This window comes from Ictidomys tridecemlineatus, chromosome 4 (genome assembly GCF_052094955.1).
Source record: "Ictidomys tridecemlineatus isolate mIctTri1 chromosome 4, mIctTri1.hap1, whole genome shotgun sequence".
NCBI lineage: Eukaryota > Metazoa > Chordata > Mammalia > Rodentia > Sciuridae > Ictidomys > Ictidomys tridecemlineatus.
Window position 1 is genome coordinate 109,426,455 of NC_135480.1, and position 21,200 is coordinate 109,447,654.

At 35.4% G+C, this 21,200-nt stretch overlaps 1 protein-coding gene across 14 annotated transcripts in view; it reads right to left on the bottom strand.

Moving 5' to 3' along the window:
* Window positions 1-21,200, bottom strand: part of Cdon (cell adhesion associated, oncogene regulated) — a 178,411-nt gene that overhangs the window by 63,747 nt on the left and 93,464 nt on the right. Inside the window, exon 1 of one of the 14 annotated variants that reach the window (XM_078047294.1) lies at window positions 15,000-15,021. The exons of the other annotated variants lie outside the window; for them this stretch is intronic. The gene's annotated coding sequence lies outside the window, so the exon portion shown is untranslated. Of the gene's footprint in view, window positions 1-14,999; window positions 15,022-21,200 lie in introns of those variants that run through there. 14 annotated transcript variants of the gene reach the window in all.

Consider the following 21,200-nt stretch of genomic DNA (forward strand, 5'->3'; position numbering starts at 1 on the left):
CTGTGTGAAAACTTTCTGGTTTATTTGAACTCTCACTTGGTTCAAGGGAAGAACTGACATGCCACTGGTAGGCAGTCAAGGCAAAGTAAACATTCAAATAACTTGTTAACAGGAGACACTCTGCTGGAAGAATGTGGACAGGAGGATTAATTCTTTCTTTTGCCAAATCTTTCTTCAACTATTTATTTACTAAAAGGCAGTGAAACAAATTTCAGAGCCAACCTTAATCCCGGCACATAACCTATTTCATAGCTGTCCTTTGAAGTTCCACAGCTCATTACTGCTACCTAAATACGATCACACAGGAATCTCCTTTATTAAGTCTATCTCTCTAGTGGGTTACTCTTAATATGTTCTCAATTGCTTTGGGAAGTTGGAAATAAAACAAAAGATGTTTATTAAATATTTGCTGACTTGGCTTTCTTTATCCATAGCAAGCTTGCTCAGTTTGTTAGAACTGTAACAAAAGAACAAAAAGTTGGATTCTGTTGTTACACAGGTCAGGTAGCTTGAAATTATATTTAATAGCTACCAACAGAATCTCAGGTACAACATCACCAATAAATATCACTAATTACACAGGTGATAAAAGTACAAAACAGAGTAGATCCATTAGCATTATTGAAAAATCACCCAATACCATCTCATTTTCTAGAGTACTATCTTTTTCAAAGGAGGAAATGCTTAATGAGCTATGTGACTAGTAAGTTATTAAGAAAACCAAAAATACATATACATATAATGTTCCCTGAACTCTGGCAAATGAACATTTTTGACAAAGTCTACCACAAATAAACAAAACTCCTACCATCTTACATACAGGTCAGTGGCCTTAATATATATATATATATATATATATATTCTCTCTCACCATAAAAATTGACCTTGGGGACAAATCAGCCCTCCTTTCCTTAGCCCAGTTGCTATCCCACCTTCTCTTACTCTTTTCTGATCAAGAAATTGTGACCAGTACAGAAAAGGCCTCTGGGAAGAGTCCACCAGGCAACTCCACTTTCTACAACACCTACTGAAAGTTGTTTGACCTCTGTCCTAGCATTCAGGCATTTAAATGTTTTCATGTGAAAATTTTAAGACACAATTATGACTTAAATCATATTAGACAGAGTAGAAGTCTGATTGAAATCATACTGTCAATAGAACTTTTTTTTTATTTTTTATTAGTTGCTCAAAACATTACAATGATCTTGACATAACATACATTTGTATTCAAATGGGGTATGTAATCTAATTTTTTTATAACAGTTTTTTTAAAGCACTCAGTGTTATTGTTAATATAATGCCTATTATCTTAAATAAGCCATTCAAGGTTTTCTTCCACATATTTGACAGTGTATATGTTATTACAAATACTCACTGATCAAAAAAACAAACAAACAAACAAAAACCCCTTATACATTCAGCATAGTGTGGAAAATACATAAAGATATGAAAAGGAAAGTAAACATGACCATCCTACCTGCAGAAAACAATATTTTGATGTGCTTCTAATTCTTTTCATATATGTGTACATTGTGTAAGATCACAACATATGTGACATCTTAAACCCTTTCAATAATGATCATTTTTCCTTATTAAAATCTTTCATGAACATTATTTGTAACATTTGCAGATACTCTATTAAATAGATGTATTTGTGTGTATATATGCACCTTTTTTTGCTCTTTCACTATTATGGATAACATTGTAATACCTATTGTTGTTCATAAATCTTGAGCCTCTCTTTTAATTATCTCCTTTGGATTGATTTTTAGAAATGGAATTACCAGGTCAAGGAGTACAAACTTTTTGAAGACTTTTAAAACAGCATCAAGTTGTTTTCCAAAAGGAAGGCACCAGTATATAACCATATCCCCATTAATCCCCAGCAAGCCATCAGCACATGAAGGAAATCCCTCCATCAGCACATGGTGTAGATTCTCCCATTGCGGTAAGTGAAATGTGGACATAAAACATGACTTTAAGCAATCAATTAAAATACTTCATGAGGCAACTTCACTAATCTATTAGGTATTTTTCTACCAATGTTTTAAACTTACATAAATGTAACCGCAAAAAGAAAGAAATGCTACAGGCCATATTTATCAAACCTCTTCAATCTCTAACTTTCCAATGACAAAAAAGCACCATGGACAGAAAAAAAAAAATTCTCTGCTTTTTACACAAAATCCATTGCAAAGTAGAATAAGGAGTTACTCACTGTTGTTATGCCATGTGGTTTTAATTTATAACATGTATTTCTCTAAAAATAAATTTGTATGCAAAAACTGCTGACATTTTATGGGAAAATCTGCTGGCATTCAAAAAATAAATTGCCATTAATTTCAAAACTGTATTCTCTCTTCCCTACTGTTTCTCTTATCCATGTAGTATATATATATATATATATATATATATATATATATATATATATATATATATATATATATAGACTTCTATTTACTTAACTTTTAGAGGTAATGAAATAATTCAAGGGGTTGGATTTTTAATTCCATTGAATTCCTATGTAAAGAAGGGAACTGTTAAGGCTCATCTAACTCACTAGCCTTAGAAGGAACTGTCATGACAGTAAGAAAGTCCTTCTATCTCCTTATCTTCAGATCAAATTAGTGGCCAACATAATTTCATCCTTCCTACTGCAGTTCTAATGTGTCTCAGAAAATGATTAGTAGTCACTTTGCTCCCAGGAAAGCCCATGGTAGTCCAGTCTTTCAAGAAAAAGATTATAGGGTACCAAAACAAAACAAAACAAAAATGGAGCAGCTAAATATTAAACCCACAGATCAGAACAGGACAATTTTTTCCTCCGTGCTACAGAAATGTTTGGAGGGCTCCCCAATCCTGTCTGGCAGAGTGCTGCTCCTTGAATCCTGAGGTTACTAAGAAGAGCTGGCATACCCTAAATTATAGAGCTTTATGCCTCTCCAACCCATGTATGTAGAAGTTGTTGTGTGTAACAAACCATATTTTATATGCTATCTCAGGTTTAGGAGCATTTCTGCTGGCAAAGGGAAGCAAAAGGTATGCCTTGTCTTAGAAAGAAAGGAAATACTTCCCTAAAGTTTACTTAACTTATTGTTCAGGTTGTGAACTTACTGCTTTTATAACCCCTCTTCAACATGCTGCCAGAATAATCCTTTGGGAAAAGTCTTTCCTGAATTTTTAGATTTGATTACTTTGTTTTTGAAGCATCGCCTTTGCTTTCCTAAGAACAATCAAGGCTGTCTTTCTGAATTTCTTCTCCTCCTCCTCCTTTTTCTTCCCTCCACATTTAGGGAATAACTATGGTAAATCTGTGAACAAAAACTTGGCTTTGAGATCAGTGTAGGTATTCGAAATAGGAAACTCTTCATTCTGCATGAAACATGGTGATTTCTTTCTTTTCAGAAAAGGAGTGATTCCTATTTTCAAACCATCTATTTTAAAACATGCTATTTATCAACTGTTGAGGAAAAATAAGTTTTCTACTGTAACTAAAAATATATTAAAATATGTCTACTTAAAAATTTCTTGATTACGTGAAATCAAGATTAGCTCAGCACAGTTTCAGTTAGAGAAACTGAATACACTTTTTTTTTTTTTTTTTAAACACATGGAACTACCTGGACCTTCCTCACATGCAACTTTCAGCCTGGAAATTTTAAGTAATTTAGCTAAGAAGTTAACATTATTTCCTACTCAAACTTCTCAAGGACCCCTATTCTTTTAAAGGAGTAGTCTTTCTATCAATTCATTCAAGACCTAGAACATCTACTCTGGTAAAATCCTGTGAGGGGTATAAAGATGAGGGAGGAATAATTTCTGAAGGTTACTAAGAAGAGCTCAAGGAAATTGCAGCTCAATAGAAAAAAAAGTGGCAGGGGAGTGCATGAACATGATTAACTCCGGAATAAAGGAAAATGCTTGGGCTGGGGATGTGGCTCAAGCGGTAGCGCGCTCGCCTGGCATGCGTGCGGCCCGGGTTCGATCCTCAGCACCACATACAAACAAAGATGTTGTGTCCGCTGATAACTAAAAAAAAAAAAAAATTTTAAAAATCAAAAAAAAGAAAAATGCTTAAAGTCCAATGAAAGAGTACAAAGTATTAAAAGATTTCAAAGCAGAAGAATTCATCTTCGTTGCATTTTTTTTTTTTTTGGTATGGGGGATTGAAACCAGGGGTGCTTAACTATTCAGCATCAGCCCCAGACCTTTTTATTTTTTGAGACAGGGTCTCAATAAGTTGTTTAGGGCCTCGCTAAGTTGCTGAGGCTATCCTTAAACTTGCAATCCTCCTGCCTCAGCCTCCTGAGCCTCTGGGACTACAAGAATGCACCACTACTTCCAGATCAATGCAACAAATTCTAGGTGCATGCCTACTATATGTCACACACAATGCAATCCTGGGAACCCTGAACAAATGAGACACTGCGTGGGGTTTAGCATCAGGGGAAAGAAAGTAACAAGCACAGACAGAATTACAATCCAGACTTAGGGTACATGGCAACTGTTCAGATAGCAACATTTTGCCACAGAGGCTGTTGATAAGTGATTCCCCTGTTTGGATAGCTTCTTTTCATTCAGTATAACAACTTTTCCATTAGAAACTAAAGAAAAACACTATAGAGAGTGGTACTTTGATATTACAGCTTCAGGCAAAGATACACTCATCACTTTATATGACACCATGGTTTTTATAGTCAGGAAGCATCATGTAGAAAAAATTTGACTACATGCCACGTTTGGATGGCCCAAAAGAGGGAACTTTGTGGACAGATGCCAAGTAAAAGGAAGGACAGGGAGAATTTTTTCCTAGTCTTCTGACTATGGTGGTGGCCACCATTTCCATAGGTCATGAAACACTCTCATGTTTCACTTTTATTGTGCTATAAGGTGTTTTTCTCTATTGTAACTTTAAGTGAAGTCTGAAAGTGAGACAGTTGAGCGCCTTAAAAAGATTTCCTATTTAAAAGTTCGTCTTGACTCTCCACCCCCTTGGAAGAATCTACTTACCATCCCCTTTTCACAGCCACTGTCCTTAGTCTTCTCTTCCTCCTTTGACAAGTATAATTAACTTAGTGCACTTTATTTAAGAACAAAGATTTTTGAGGGTTTTTTTTTTGGGGGGGGGAGCTGATAACCAGGGATTAAACTCAGGGGTACTCAACCACTGAGCCACAACTCCAGCCCAATTTTGTATTTTATTAGAGACAGGGTCTCACTGAGTTGCTTAGCACCTTGCTTTTACTAAGTCTGGCTCTTAACTCAAAATCCTCCTGTCTCAGCCTCCCCTCCACCCTGTGAAAACTGGCTATCTTGGATTGGGATAGTACATATCATAATTTTTTTCCAGCAAATCAATGAACACGGTAAAGTACTTGCCTAGAATTCATAAGATCCTGGGTTGGATCTCCAGCACCAAAAACAAACAAACAAAAATTAACATACATCATTTTCACTAAGAGGCAGAGCTATTAGGAAATAAAGGTTTTCAGGGATTAAAGCAGTTAAGTGAGGGAGGGAGGGGTGAGCCACAGAATAAAGCAAGTACAGATGCTATAGGAAAAATGGAAGACTCACCCAACCTGTATCTGGGGTTAAAGACTTCTTAAGGAAACAATGATGAGGTGAAATCAGATGAATAAATTTGGGAGATGGGTGCAGGGAAGGAGTAAGACAAATAGAAAAGAGAGATTCTAAGCAGAAGAAACAGTGTGTTTGTAGCACCAGGAGTACAGAAAGCAAGGAAGTATAGGCTGGGAAAAAAGAGCAAGAACAAGAGGTAAGATTACAGGTGGGTAGAAACTAGAGCATAAAGAACAACATAAATCTTTTTAAGGTGTGCAGTTTTACCAGAAAGAGAAAGAAAAGCTTTTTGGCAGACAAGAACATGCTCAGACGTGTACCTTTGAAAAACCATCTTCAGTGCAATGTAGAGAATGGCTGAAGATAAGTTAGAAGACTCTTGTGAGAGGGACCAGAAACCTGGACTAAAGGAATGTCAAGGATAAATTCAAAAGATTTTTTTTTCTAATTCAAAACATGGACATATAAATGGACAGAATTTAGATAGTGAATGATTTGGACTGGGAAAGAGCACACCACTTAGACACGATTGGAATGCATTCACCTCTCCACTTTTTTGTTTCCTCTCTGCTTTAACTATAAGGAGTTGAGGCTGCTATTCAGATTTCTGACTTGGACCAGTGAGTGAGTGGATGATATCCATTTACTAAGACAAGGAACACATGAGGAGCAGCGGGGTCATTCATGGTTGCTGTGTGGAGAGTGTCAGAGGGGACGGCGCTTGCATCTGAAGGTGTGGAGAGATCTGGAAGGCCAGTAGAAAGACACTTGAAGATCTCAACAAATTTGGATGATAGATGGAAATTTGGGGGAACAACAGCAACCAAACATAACTGCTGACCTGAATGGAGGAGGAAGGCTCAAGCTGAATTCTAAAAATCACCATATTTAAAGGAATAGGAACTACTTATTCAAAATTAGCCACACTATCAATATTACTGGTGAAAAATTTTAAGAACAAAAAGGAAAAGACAAAAACTGTTAATGCAGGGATGGGCTCAAACATAGAAATGTCACTGGATTTCACACTGATATATCTTTCAAAGGTACTGTGGTCTAGGGTAATCAGACATGTTCCCAAACCGTTCACTCCGTAGTGATGACTAGACTTTGATCAGTGACAGACTTCATGCTGTCCACATGGGGTCTCCTAAAATGAGAGTAACAGCTGGCACACATCCTTCATTGATTTTACAGAAGGGTGGAGGGCAAGGAAAAAAGAAGCAAAGAAAAGTGCTAACGTTACTTGCAGGAAATACACTATCTAAGAGCATGTGATTCTCTGGGGGTCATGCAGGTTCTATTAAAAACTGAAGAATCCCTTAAAGCACTCATGTGCAATTGACAGTGATGCATTCTCTGACCTGCCACACAGCTCTGAGTCAGTAGGAGGAATATATAAATCTTATAAAGGAGAGCTGCAGAATACCAAAACCAAGGTCCACTCTCAATAGCTGATAAGGAGTCTTTTCTTGTGAGGAAAGCTGTCTTTATTTGAAATGCAGACAGTATCTATTTTATGAACACTTATTCATGACCATGCCATCCTTCAGATCAATTTATTTTTAAAAAGTTGGCACCTACAGACTTTACAGCCCTTCCCCCACTTCTTCCTGAGTCTCAGTAGAGTTAGCCAAGCATACAAACTATCTGCTCCCTGAAAATGCATTTCCTTTCACTGTGGACCGCCAAAAAGTAGAGGGGGAAAATGGAAGTGACTCGGAGTTATGGCACCAAAAAGGCCAAATGAGCAAAGAAATAATCAACTCCACATGAGCCACTTCAGCACCAACACAATGAAAAGGGCCTACGACTAACCCCAGGAAAGGTCATGAGGATCAAGGGTCACAGTAGAAAAAGGCAACAGCGAGGGGCTGGCAGCTGCAAACCTGAATCAATGTGGTACTAATTACACCCAAAGAGAGGGCCTGTGAGCTGAGCTAAGTTCTACTCACAATATCTGGGTGTTTTTTAAAGAGGGCAAGTCAAGTTTTCTGTTCCACTCTTTCTAACAGACTATTTCTCCTTGCCTCTAGAGCACAAAAAAAAAAAACAAAACAAGAGTTGTGGAGATAATAATTCTAGCATCCAGTGAATTATATAGGAGCCTTACAAATATTTAAAAACATAGCTGCCTACAGATGGTAAAATGCTAAAATGTCTTAGCATTTGAGAGAGATTACTGAAAAGATAAAATACAGTAAAGTGCAAGGGGATTACTTGGCAAGTAAGTAGGGAGTCAATACTTGCTGCAAATGCAACATTCAATGGATATTCAAGTTTGTTGCTGGCACTGACTTCTGGTAAAAAAAAAAAATAACAGAGTTATGGTAACCACAAAACAAATGCTAAAAGCAAAATTTTTAAGTTTGCTAAGAACTAGCTAAACTTGAGCAGACTTTTCAAAGATGCCATCAGACACTTGACTCCAACCTTTTTGATGAGGAGGAATTTGGAAGCATTTGAAAAAGAGTTGTATATACATGTTAGGTAACATAATTAATATAGTTGTTTAAAAGTCCAGTGCTCTGCTTAGACCAAATGATGCACTGGAACAACAACATAAGTAGAGGGTTTTCCCTGGCAGTTACAAAAGACTCACCCTCATGGAATTTAGTTTAGTTTAGATTTTATTTTAATAACAAAGGGGCAAAAGTCCCAATATGAAACTAATGTCCATGAAATATATTCTAATATATACAGTCAAGCATTTAAGAAAGAGCAAACAAGAAAAAAATTGAAATTATTGAAAAAAGTATTTTTGGTATAAATAAACTTGAATCAATGCCAGTTTAATACTAGATCCCTGTAACAATAACTTATGTAACCTAGCTTCCTAGAGATCTAGAACATTCAGATAATAGTTTCCAGGTAACCTATTCCATCCTTAAAGTTAGAAAAAATAACTGAAGAAGGCTAGATTTCTCAAGAACCTCCGCCTTGCTCAAATTGGTGATGGGAATTAGGTCAGAAACAGCTCTATCAAATCTGTCACTCTACCATGGAAGAGTGGCTGTGCATTGATAATGGGACTCTCCAGGCACATTCAAAAGTTGACATACAAGTCAATCGCAGATTACTATGTAGTCAGTACATACTTGGCACAAATTGACTGATAGATTCAAACGACCTATACAAGAAACTCACACCCCAGAAAAACCTTAAATCAGTGATACGCAGTTAAAACCAAAGTAACAATCAGGACACAATGTCCTCTTGAAAAAAGATGAAGATAGAAAAACAAGTCATTAAGATCACAATATCTCTGCAAACACAGCACAATACAGCATGAAGAGCCTGAGAAGTTGTCTTTGGCATTAGGTCCTGCCTGTCTACCAGAAATGAAGCAAAGTTTGCTAGAACAACTCCATTAGGCTGAGCCTGTATCAAGCAGCAGCCACTGCACTGTAACATTACACTGGGCAATAGCAAATTAGACGGTCAAAAGAAATAACGTGAGCACACTGAGATAGAAATGTGCACATATACACCTATGAAACACATGCACTGGAAAAACCACAGCAGCAGACAGACCAACCTGGAAGACAGATAACTTATTCCAATGATGCATCTTGGAGCAAAATTTTTTTGAAAAAAAAATCCTTTGTTAACTATTTTCAGTACTAATGTATAAACCAGGTATAAAAATCATTCTCATTATGATTATACTTGATTTTTAATTCTATATAGTGTTAGCCCCAACATAATGACCCAATTTATTCACTAATGGATGTGTGTGTGTATTTGGTTTTTTTGTACTGGGCATTGAACACAGTGGTGCTTAACAACTGAGCCACACACTCCCAGACCTTTTTTTAAATATGTTATTAGAGACAGGGCCTCACTGAGTTGCTAAGTGCCTTGCTAAGTTGCTGAGACTGGCTTTGAACTCATGATTCTTCTGCCTCAGCCTCCTGAGCCGCTAGGATTACAGGCATGTGTCACTGCGCCCAGCTTCATTAATAGTTATATTTTTTAATCAAAAAATTTAAAAATGTACCATAAACAATAAATGCTAAAAGAACACCAAATTTCTTGGCAAAATAACAGCAATGTGAGACTAAATACAGAGTTTTCCAAGGTAACTAACTTCTTTAATGACACAATTTTGAAAGTTTTTATATTCCACTACACTCATATTTCATACTTACACAATTATAGTCATGGTCTACAATTATAAGATACATCTTTACATGTTGATATATGTAAATATCCTTGTAGGTTCTGACTCTTCTTGGAAAGATTTGCCTTTGTTGACTTTCATACACAATATGAGAATTTTCTGTTTTGGTTCATTTTTAGGAGTTTAAAAAAAAATTACAACCTTATCCATCAGATGCTAATGTGAGTCTGAGAATTTTAACAAAGCGGAGGGTTGGCTTCTGAGCTTTTCCTGAGATTTCTTCATTCAACCCACTTTCTAAGGACTAGTATGAGAAGGAGGTTGCAATCTGCAGCCTAAAACCACAAAAATGTATGGAGAGCTCTTTCCATTTTCTGCTGCTGTAACAGAATACAAGAGACTAGCTAACTTACGAAGAACAGACTTATTTGTCTCAAAGTTATGGGGGCTAGGAAGTCCAAGACCATGGTACTGGCATCTCACAAGAACTTTCATGCTATATCATCCCATGGTAGCAGGGCAAGAGAGCATAAAACAAGAGATCAACCTTGCTTTTATCAGGAATTCAGGCCCACCATAACTAACCCACTCCCATGAAGGCAATATTAATTTATTCCTGAGGGTAAAGCATTCATGGACTAGTCACCTGTCAAAAGTCCCATCTCTCTACATTGTTGTACTAGGGATTTGTGTCCCCCAAAGTTCCCAGCACATGAACTTTGGGTGATACATTCAAGCCATATTCAAAGTACTTGGGGAAAAATGATGGGAGAGGGGTAGATAAAGTAGAATAATGAAACAGAGACCTTGCCCTCATTTCCTAAAATCCTAAATCGCTGACATCTTTAATTCTTGTTAACGCTAAGAATTATGAACCTTTTGCTACCAAAAAAAAAATCAAAAGAGCATCTCATTTTTTAAAACCATTTACTTAAAATCAAATTATTAGTTAATCTAAATCGATAATATATTTTCCTCAAGAATGTTACTCAGAACATTAACTAACCCACCATGGTATAATCTGTCTCTAAGGGGAAAAAAAAATCCCCACAATTTTTTTCAGTTTTAGAATTCTATGACAAACATTTCACAACTGCTATGTTTAAATTAAAAAGAAAAAAAACTTAAAAAGTTTGGGTATAGCTCTTACACTATAGTTTTGCCTCATCTTTGGCAGACTCCCAAAACTGCACTATTGAAAGAAAAAAAGAGAGGAAACAGCAAAGGTATCCCAAAACAACAAAACTTGAGCTCTAAAAAAGTTCAGGCTGGCATGGCGGAGCATGCCTATAATCCCAGTGACTCTGAGGCTGAGACAGGAGAATTGCATGTTCAAAGTCAGCCTCAACAAAAGCAAGGCACTAAGCAACTCAGTGAAACCCTGTCGCTAAATACAATACAAAATAGGGCTGGAGATGTGGCTCAGTGGTCAAGTAGCCCCGAGTTCAATCCCAGGTACCAAAAAAAAAAAAAACAAAATAAGTTCAGCCCTCCGGTGTTTAAGTGAGAAAGACTGTATGTGCTGACTTAAAAAAGTAGTAGGAGATGTGAAGTTAACAGTTTTACTGGAATCACTTGGAAAGGCAGTTCCTACACTTCATATTCAGGCAAAAAAAAAAAAAAACAGGAGGAATGTATCTAGTAAATTTTCTTGCTTTGTGCAAGTGACATGCACCAAACTATCAGTGAGGTATTCATAGAATTCTGGAACACTGTCAGAAATGCACATACAATGGAAAACGGGTATTCTCATTAAGATTCAGCACTTATCTTTTAAAAGAATTATTACTGACAAACAAATCACATAACCAATTTGAAAACTACTTAGATGGAAAAGGGGAGGTTGGATTTGAATAGTGAACACTACATAAATGAATGAAAATATGGAGAATCCCATTAATAGATATCATACATGCTAATAAAAATTTTAATAAATTATTTTCAAAATTGACAGAAAAGAGAGAAGAAAGGAGAAGAGAGAGAGAGAGAACTTAGGTATCAAGCTTTCCAAGAATATATGTTTTAAAACATTGCATCACTCCACATAATCATCTTTTTCTCTTCCCGGCTTCCTTGCCAACCTAAGTAAGCACCTTCAGAGGAAAGGCCCAGATGGCAGGTGTGGGTGTTCCAAAACATCAGATATTATTTTGTTTATCTGAATTACAATCTTTGTTTAAACAGCCTTGGGGTACAAATAAAACATACTACTAATTAAAATAACCAGCAGCAGGACTAATAAAACATCTAAAAAGCACTTTTATGGAGAGGCTTTTAGTCCTCCTGACCTCAGGACTTGGAACAATAATGTGCCCTTAAAGTGAAGTGAGGTAGTCCCCTTTCTGCTGGAGAAAAATTTTAAAATTAAGTCTGTGGCCAGAGAAAGAACCACACTAGAAACTGAGGTATCATAAATACTTGGGCATAAATCTTATACATGAGAGAGAGCAAAGAAGCCATACTCTAATATAGAAATTGTATGTTCATGACTCACTAAATTTAAGCTACTACAATGGCTGAACAACTTTGGGGTGTTAATAATCAAAAGATTATAAAACAAAACACCTGGGTGCTGATGGGGGCAGTGTAGATCATTACAGCATACTTTCCTAGCTCAAACAAGGCCCTGAGTTCAATTCCATGCATCACCCAAAAATTTTTTTTTTAAAAATTAACTTTGAGCTGGGGCTGGGGCTCAGTGATAGCGCGCTTGCCTAGCATGTGTGAGGCACTGGGTTCGATTCTTAGCACCACATACAAATAAGTAAAATAAAGGTCCATCAACAACTAAAAAATATTTTTTTAAAAAATTAACTTTTAAAAAGCCACCTATAAGTACTATGTAAGATTACCAAAACTCTGCCAAGCAAGAATATTATAATTTTTTACAAATTCAGAACTGCCATCTACTATCAATATTTCATGAGACCAAAGCTAAACAAGAAATCAATTCAGAATAAATTTAGCTTTAGGAAACAATCACTATGTGTCTTTTGGTTGGCTGTTACTCATTTTATTCTATATACACATAAAATCTTCCTAAAATCATGCCATTTTGAAGATCAGTGTTAACAACTAATCTAAAAAGACTTATGTTTTCACTATATTAAATCAGTATGATTATGTTACAGCAGCTCAATATTACACATCTCATTATAAAACAGGCTTAAGATATTCCATGGCTTTTCATCTTCAATGCCATCAACTAATATAATCTCCCCAAAGCAGCATTATCAGTGTCCTCAATAGCAACATGTCTCTGCCACTCAAGAGGAACCATTTATTTGCACCAGAGTCCCAACTCTTATCTGCATTATTCTCTTTCCCATCAAAATAGACCAAATTTTTAGATCTTGCAGGGAAGCTGGTATTTGAAAGGCAGGAAGTTTGTCAGATCCAATTCTATATTTGATTCAAAAAAGTCTCCATCACCTCCTTGCTCTTTCTGCACATTGCCCTAACAATTCAAGCTTTAAGTGCCTTCTTCAGTAATGGCCTTGATTTTTGTTTTAATTTGATCTCCCACGTGTAAAACCCTAGCCAACAGGGGGTCATGAAGGAAAAGTGTAGAATTTGATTTCACTGACTCACTATACTGTAAAAAAATGAATCAGGCAAGATTATTTTCAAGATCACATAAATGTAATTTTCTTTGGAGGTAGCGGGTATGGGAAACATCTGCACCTTCCACTCCACTGTGTGAACCCAAACTGCTCTAAAACAATGTGTGATTTTAACCACTATTTCTGTTTCATGAAGGAAGAGACTGTGCTCATTTTGTTCATCACTGTACATCCAATACCTGGGAAATATCTTACACTAAATTAGTGCTTCATAAATTTTGATATATGAATAAACATACACTGCAAGAAACCCAACAATGTTTTCTGGGAATTATGAAGTTACTTAATAAACTATGGAGATGATATGTTTAAAACATTCTGGCAAGTCAACACAGAACTGATAAAAAATGGTCTAATGCTATTAAACAGCTTTTAAGAGAATCACCATTAATGTTTTACAACCTGATCATAGAGTTTACTTGTTTTGCCATGGAAGACCCACATTTTCTTATGTACTTATTTTTAATGCTAATTTTTAATTACTTATTTTTATGCCATTTTGAAAAACCAATAGGCAACAGCTACATGATGTATAATTTAAAATAGGTACTGAAGTCAAGATGACCAAAAAAGAGTACGATGCAGTATTACCAAAAAGCTACAGGTAAAAGTGAAAACAGATTAAATAATGCATGTTATTAAAAGGTCCCTTTAAGCCTAAGGGAAAAAAGATTCAATAAACAACACAGGAGGCACTATTACTTTGTTCTCAGTAGTCATCAAATAGTCATCATTCATTGTGATTTTTTAAAAATTATTATTATATGTGCATATTAATTGTACAAAATAATGGGATTCATTGTGACGATTTCAGACATGATTATAGTGTACTTTCATCATGACCTTAGAGGCTCCAAAGGTTCCTAAGGATTGTAGCCAAAACAAATACAATAGATTGTATATTTCTGACAGAGATCTGCATATAGACTGAAATATCAGGATTTTATTTGTTTCCTGCAAAATGATATGAACTTACATATGTTCAAAATCATGTAATAGCAAAATTGGTTAAATCAAAATTCTATAGCATAATTAAGCTAGTTTTTGCTATGGAAGATAAATAGGAAGATACCTCTCAAGGAAGAATTTTAAAAACACTTCGGAAACTAATGAATATATGTAAATATTTTTTGATGTCTGGATCCCTTGGGAAACTTGGAAAATTTAAATAAACCAAGATTTTTAAAAGGTTAAAAAAAAAAACACTTCGGAAGTATTAGACAAATTAACCAGGTCACACCACAAACAGTTTTATTAATCTTCTTAAGGTTTTCAAAGATCCAGTTGAATTTTGGATATAAATTAGTGGTACCAGTAGTGATAAGGAACCAATTAATGTAGTGAATAAAAAGTACAGTCCTAAGGAAAACTAACATTTTTATACATAAGTGTCTCTGTGTGTGTATACACACATACACGTATTTATATATATACATACATATTTATCTTACTATTCCTTATGAGATTAATTATGACAAAAAATAATAGCAGCAACATAGGTACTATTGCCGTTTTATAAATGAGATAGCAAAATTGCAGAAAGCTCCAATACCCTTCCTAGGAGTTGATAGCTAATAAACGACAGGGAGACATACACCCTGGATGACCCCAGGAATAAGCTTTCCCCATTAAACACACCTTGAAAAGTGTCTGCTCTTAGGCCTACTTACTTCAGTGTGAATCCACAGCCACTCAAGGATTCATAATACTAGGTTTTAGTTCTTTTTCTCTATTCAAATCTGAAGGTGGATTTTTGTTAGTATAAAATTCACTGTTTCTGCACTACTGATGAATTACTGTGGTCATGTGATCTGGAATATTCTGATCAGCCAAAGGCATACCACAAGACATTAGTGGCCAATTTGCATTTGTGTATTTGGAGCTCCAATGACATGTGAAGGTCAGATGATGTTACAGAATACTGGAACTTTCAAAGAAAGTCTGAAAAAGGTAAAAAGAGGTGGGAATAGTGAATTACCTTCTAGCTCATGGCAATACAGCATGCCAAACTCGAAAAGCCCCTAACTCAGCAGATATCTCACCCATCATTAGGAACACACCTATCACCCAGCTCCCATATTTAAATGGTTAAACAAACAAGAATTAAAGGTTAGTACATAATGAAATGTTTCATTCACAGTTTTTTTAAGGTTTTTTGGTATTATGTATAAAGTGGTGGCCTACAAAATAATGGATTGATGGTAAAAAAGGAAGAACAATGGTAATCTTGCTTTTGAAAGAAATCAAACAAATCAAATAAAACAGACAAACGAAATGTAAAGTAATCAAAAATATCTTTCAAACTATTAAGATAAATAGTGGCAATCTAAAATTAAAAAGCAATTTTTGAGTTATATTGATTTTGTAGTTTTGTCAGTGTTTACTTTTAAAATTTGTTTTAGTTTGATATGTTTCCATCTAGTTTATATTGAACATAGTCAGATGAGATTAATAACATTATTTAATAAACATTAAGTTTTTATAAGAATTTTTCCTTTTGAAAAAAATCCAATATTTCAAGTTTGAAGGCTGGCCTCCTTTTAGCAAAATACATTGTCATCTCATGATAATGTTAACTAAAATGGCACTATAACTAATTAAACACACAGAAAGTTCACAGTCCACAAAGTCAAAAAAGTTAAAAGAAACTAGTGAATGCCAACTCCATAGCCACAAGGCTACCACCCTAAGAAAACTAAAAATACAATACAACTTAGTGCTATCCTTTATTTTATAGGCCCCAGAGGGAATATCTTAAAAGTCTGTGCATTTCTTGTATTTTGTTTTTTTGTTTTTTGTTTTTTTTTTTTAAGAGAGAGTGAGGGGGGGGGGGACAGAGAGAGAGAGAGAATTTTAACATTTATTTATTTTTTCTTAGTTCTCCGCGGACACAACATCTTCGTTTGTATGTGGTGTTGAGGATGGAACCCGGGCCTCATGCACGCTAGGCGAGCACACTACCGCTTGAGCCACATCCCCAGCCCATTTCTTGTATTTTGGTACAATGTTTTTTTCTGCACACGTGTTTGATTCCACTACAAAAATTACTGTGCTTCTCTGCAAACCTGGATATCAATGATAAAAATTCAAAAATCAGGCCAATCTGTAGAGAAAAAGAATAGGTTTCTCAAGACTTACCTTAAAAAATTCTTATGATAAGCATCTCCTTCTTGAAGAATTATTACTAATACTACTGAAGAGAGAAGTACAAGATAAAGAGGCAATGACTGACTGAAGAGTGGGAACTGTGCCCACCACTCATCATGTTCTAATTCCACAACCTCTGGCTCCAGTTTCTTGGATACTCCTCCACTACTAAATCTTAAATCTTCAAGAGTCACTGGAGAATAAGTCTACTTATCCTGGCCAACTAGAAACAAAACGGGGGAGAGAGGGTCAGATCTAGGGTATGATGAACAGTTGTATAACCGGTCTATCACCAATCAAATACTTGCATCCAATCCTATCCTACTATTTCTTTTTCTCTTTTTTTAAAACAACCTGGGAGTGGCACTTTATTAGTGGTCTTTAATGCTATCCATCTCAGTGAAGTGCTTAGAATCTCCTCTGACCATACATAAGCCCAAAAGAAAAGTGAGAAATCTGAAATAACTATCATGCTCAGTATTTAAATATACATATAAAAATTCTAAAAAGCACTGGGATTTCCCATAGCTGACAATACTTGTACTTTGTACTTGTAATTGTACTTTGTCCTTATCTGCAGAAATAATTTGTAAGCCTTAAATTGCAGACCATTCTGAGAAATGGGATGCATTTATTCAGTCCCACCCAATCCTGCCCAGAATGTAAACCATCCCTTTACCCAGCATATGGATGCTCTATAAATACCCAACACTTAGTCACTTGACTTTCTTTTTTTTTTAATTTTTTATTTTTTTTATTGGTTGTTCACAACATTACAGTCACTTGACTTTCTCAGTTATCAAATAAACTATGGGAGCACAAAATGCTTGTGTTAAAGTAGCCCTTATTTCATTTAATAATGGCCCCAAAACATAAGAGTAGTGATGCTGACTCTTCAAATACACAAACATATCTGTTTCCAATCAAACTGCTTCCCTTAATGAAAAAGTAAAAGTTATCAACCTAATAAGGAAAGAAAAAAAGTCATGCATGGGTATAGTACAATAAGACATACTGAGAGCTAAGATCATTCTCATAACTTTTATTGTATATTGTCAAATTTTTTTCTATGCAATAATTATTCTTGTTAATCTCTTGTAGTGCCTAATTTATAAGTCAAACTGCATCATAGGTATATATGTGCATTATATATAACTCTGATACAACACATGTAGGGATTCAGTATTATCCAGTTTCAGTCATCCATTGAGAGTCTTAGAAAGCATCCCTGGCAGATAAGTAGGGAAACTGCATTAATAGAAAAGTTTGCAAAATAATTCAACAAAAAGTATCCCTTGCTTTTAAGAACATGTCATGTTCTAAAGATAGACATGACATCTCTCTCTTCTAATTTTATGTTTTTACTATTGTTGAAGTATATTTATGTTGTGTTTGAGGATGTGAAAAAGGGGAAGAAAGGGTAACAAAACTGAAAATTTGGAGCAAGAAAATCAAGATAGTGTTCAGTTGTCTGGGGGTCCAGAAGTTTAACCAAAATTTAACCATTAGATAGTACATCAGAAGCCAAGTTTTAACAAACCCAAGAACAAAAATATAACCAATTCTAGTCTATTCCCACATTAAAAGCAACCCAAATTTTATCCCATACTATTTTATTTTGTTCTGACACTCTTTGATTAAACTGTACTACAGTAATAACACTTTGTCAATAACCACCGTCCTCAAACACAACAACATCAACAACTGGATTATAGTGACAAGTGCCAATCACTAGGCCAAGGCATTATGTCTTTTTAAATAAAAGCTTTATTTATATAAAACTAATTCATGTTTCAATTCAAGCATTGCATTAATCTAGAAATCCCCCATGCTAAATTTACCCAAAGTAAGGGTGGTAGCCAGGCCTGGTGGTGTATGCCCATAATCACAAATTCAAAGCCAGCCTCAGAAACTTAGCAAGGCCCTAAGCAACTCAGCAAGAACCTGTCTCAAAATAAAAGATAAAAAGGGCTGGGGGAGGGCTCGTCTAGCACAGGCGGGTGGGTCCCAGGTTCAATCCTCAGCATCACATAAAAATAAAGGCATTGTGTTGTGTTCATCTACACCTAAAAAATAAATATTAAAAAAAAAAGGACTGGGGTTGTGGCTCAATAGTTGAAAGCCCCTGGGTTAAATCCCTGATGCCATAAATAAATAAATAAATAAATAAATAAATAAATAAATAAGGGTAGGGATGTCTTCCAAGCCTGTACCCATTTCTACTAAGAAGCATACAAATAAGAAGAAGAAATGGTCTTTGGTTGGACTCAACACTATAGGGAGACCAGTGATTTAAAGTTTTGGCACATTCCAGTCACTCACTATGTCAATCTGTTAGTAATGAGAATGAGATAAGGAGCAAATAGTCTAGCAAAGAGGTCAGCAGCAGCACTTAATGACCCAGATATGCTATTATAATGGTTCAAGTTACTTTCTTATAGTGAGAAAGCAAGGGGTTGAAAATGCCTTAAGTTAAAGTTAAGACTCCCAAATAATTCAATTTCATTAGAAAATGAAGAGGGAAAATCTCTTATAGGTTAATAATTCCATTATATTGTTAAGATTTCAACTATTTGATCAGTTAAAAGTCAAGGTAAGGGGTAAGGGTGTGGCTTAGTGGTAGAGCAATTGCCTAGCTAGCATCAGTGATGCTATGAATTCAACTGTCAGCACCAAAAAAAAAAGAAGAAAATGTGTAAAAGCCAAGTTAACCAACAGACATAAATATAATATTATTTTTAAGCCTTTGAATTATAACCTAAGAAACAGCCTATAAATTAAAGCACATTACTTGCTATAGATAAAACTACGTTAAGTTTGGTTTATACTTGGCAATGAGGTAGGTGAACAAATATTCATTCTTGTTCAGTTTTTCTCTTTTCAAATTGGAGGAGGGGGGGGAAGCCCTTACAGACATGCCTCATCAATCACTAACAGGGTCTGGTCCTGATATTATATGAGCTCTGTCAACCTTAATCAAATTGCTTGCCAGATCGTAGATAAGTAATGACTTGCTTAGGTTAAGCCAGGCCAGAGTTTTCCTTCTGTAGTATACACATCTCTGGAGTGAAAATAAACAGCCTCACACCTCTCACAGGGAGCTGCACTCTGCTGAGATTACAATTCAGTTCCCTCCAACCAGGGAGGAGGGGCAAACTCTGGCTCTAAGAAGAGCTGCTTTTCCTTCTTTCTGGATCTGATCATCAAAATCATTTTTAAACTCTTCCATAAAACAGTTAATAATCGTTTTATCTATACCAAAATAATACAAAGAACTATGGTTAAATGCTTTAGCATTAACACATGTCTTAACATCACAGTGCTAGAAAACAAAACAGAAATCACTACCAATTGGCAAAAGCAATACTGAGTCACTTAAAAAATGCAAAACTTGAATTCATCCTAATATATTCAAGAAATGAAAAACCAAATTTTGACTCAATATTTTCAGTAACATTTTGGATACAGGAGTACCCTAAAGCCACTGTTAAAATCAGTTAAATAACTTTAGATCTTATATTCATTTCACAGTCCAAAACAAACATAAGTTTTATTTCTAAAATGTCCCCTTTACTAATTCCTTTCTTTAATATAATTGGAAAGGGTTTTCAAATTTCATCTTCAGCTGGGATATAATGTTAAACAATTTTCTAAGCATGTGAGTATTCTGACTATTCTAAAGAAAGGGTTATAGAAAGCAAGAAACCCAGTAGCTAGCGGAAAATATGAAGTGACTTCTTTAGAGGAGAGTATAAAAATACAAGATACTCAGGAATCAGTTTATCTTAGGCAAAATGCACTTCAATATTTCCCATTAGGTCAGTAGAATCTAAAATGTAGAGTTTGCAGTTTAGAATTACCATAGGAAAAAATTCTTAGAATTTAACAATTTTCACCTATTACTAAGCACTATAAATTGTGCAACTATAACCTAAAATAAGCTTTAAAAGACTAAAGTTGAAACTAATACCCTTTTCTAACTATTCAAGAGAGATTTTAAAGGACACCCGACTTTGAACTAGTTTAAAACTTACTTTTGATACCAATGCTCATTTATTCATGTTTTCTATTTTCACAAAAATTTTACTGTCTCAAATACTTCTTGCAAGAAGAAAGGGAAAAAAAGCTGCAAAATACTCTTAAAAGTACAAAGGACTCAAAAAAAGTTAAAAAAAAGTGATCATCATCAGAAACACAAGGAAAAGGAAAATTCTGTGTCAGAATTAAAAGAACCACAGGGTTTGTAATTGCTAAACAGAGGGACTGAGGATAGGGTGTCCTTCCACCTCTCCTACCCTGCCCCTGCCTGCAGTGCTCAGAGAAAGTCGGGACTTTTCTTTCCCAGTCCCCTGGAGGCACCATTATTATAAGTCTGCAGGGCACCCAACACACAAGGGCCTTGCTCTGCAAAAGCCATACTTCACTCCTTTGTCACCAAATTATTTACTGTTAAACTCCCAGAGTACACATGCAATATACATTCATTCTAGGTGACTCAGACACAAAAGACACTAGTATTTCTCAGTGAATTAGAAGGAACCTTACAAGCAAATGGGGACTCTGTTTACCACTTATCATCAAAGGATCTTTCTCCCCAGAAAACTCAAATTTCAAAATGAAGAGAAAAAAATTCGTATTTGTAAAAGTGAAACAGTCAAAATTCTGTTTCTCATTCTGGGTTGTTGAAGGACTATAATGTTTGATATGCAGTACCTAGTGATTTG